This window comes from Phaseolus vulgaris, chromosome 9, assembly GCF_000499845.2.
Source record: "Phaseolus vulgaris cultivar G19833 chromosome 9, P. vulgaris v2.0, whole genome shotgun sequence".
Classification (NCBI taxonomy): domain Eukaryota; kingdom Viridiplantae; phylum Streptophyta; class Magnoliopsida; order Fabales; family Fabaceae; genus Phaseolus; species Phaseolus vulgaris.
The window spans coordinates 8,670,538-8,671,896 of record NC_023751.2 but is presented as its reverse complement, the minus strand read 5'-3'; the positions used below and the strand labels follow the sequence as shown (position 1 = coordinate 8,671,896).

The 1,359-nt window shown below is 36.9% G+C and overlaps 1 long non-coding RNA gene across 1 annotated transcript; it reads right to left on the bottom strand.

Annotated features, from left to right (window-relative positions):
* Window positions 1-298: 298 nt before the first annotated feature.
* Window positions 299-882, bottom strand: LOC137821283 (uncharacterized). The gene is made up of 2 exons (XR_011082775.1): window positions 684-882; window positions 299-603 (listed from the first exon to the last, which is right to left on the bottom strand). It is a non-coding gene; the product is annotated as an uncharacterized lncRNA (long non-coding RNA).
* Window positions 883-1,359: the final 477 nt, after the last annotated feature.

Sequence of the window (1,359 nt, the reverse complement as noted above, 5' to 3'; positions counted from 1 at the left end):
TTATAAGATGTTTTTCATTTTAGAATTTCCAACAAAATTTATTTTTCACTTATCTATTGTAACGAGATATTCAATAATGATATCTCACTTTTACCTTCTCATTTTTTTTACCACTTTTACGGAGGGTAGTGAGTAAATTATTCTAAAAATAAAGTTGTTTTATTTTAAAACTATTTATGCATATTAAATATACAAATTTAATTGCTGAATTAAAAAGTTATTAAATAGATCGAATTTGTATTCATTAGAGTTAACGGTAAATTTATTAAATCATTTTCAATTATTATAAACATGCAGATTTCTGAAAATGAATGCATTATTGTTTTTCAATTCAATCATATACACAATCGAGTAAACAAAAAAAGAAAAGCGAATTTTTTTTTAAGGATAGAGGAGAATGCCTTGGGGTGCCATGAGGCGGCCGAACGGTAGTGGTGGTCGTCTTCCTCTTCTTTCTTTTACTACCTTCTCTAGTGTGTCGGTCGGGCTCGAACACTCCAGCAGAAGAAAGGTTGCCAGTAGCAACCGTCTCAAGACTGCCCTTATCCTTACGGGCAACCTTCATTCGCAGCTTGGCCAACATGGTCGTAGTTTGGGGAGCAGCTTGAGTCATGATACATGCATGAGACAAGAAAGAGTTAGCTAAGATGATAAACCGACCGAGATGAAGAATAACAATATACCATGAAAATCAATCCATTGTTGGGACGACTTATATATAGATAAGAGCTTTCGGGTAGGAAGCCTTCTTGGTAGCCTATCGAAAACAACGTAAACTTCCAAGTCCTCGATGCTTAAGGACGAACGAGACCACTGTTTAATCGAGTGGGGTATTGGTCGAATAGAAAGGAAATTTGGACTAACCATTTTGATAAAAAAAAATACTCCATACCCTCCGGTTCTATGAAATTTTTAAAGAAATTTCCCTTGAAGTTTTTGTATGAGGAGGTATAAGGGGCAAAAATAACACATCCTAGTCGACGTGATAACCAACTTACAAGGTCGGTCGGATGAGATGTATAATAATGGAGGAATGTCTTTGGGGAAGGGTGAAGGCGAAACATGTCACAAACAAGACGAAAGGCCTACAGGGAAACCTATGAATTGGGATGAAGTTGAGAAGGAGCAACATTGAGAGCCCTAAAGACATCCATTGTAAACTCATTGAAGGGGAAAGCGATGTGAAGGTCAAAAAATAAGCAAGAGTAAGGAAAAAAAAGGAGGTTCGAAAGGAGCCTGATTGATACAAACGATATCGGTTGGATGACACGAGTCTATAGCAAGGATGTCATCAACAACATCAGGTTTCAGAAGACACACTCTATCCACGAAAGAAGCAATGGAGGAAGAGTCACGAAA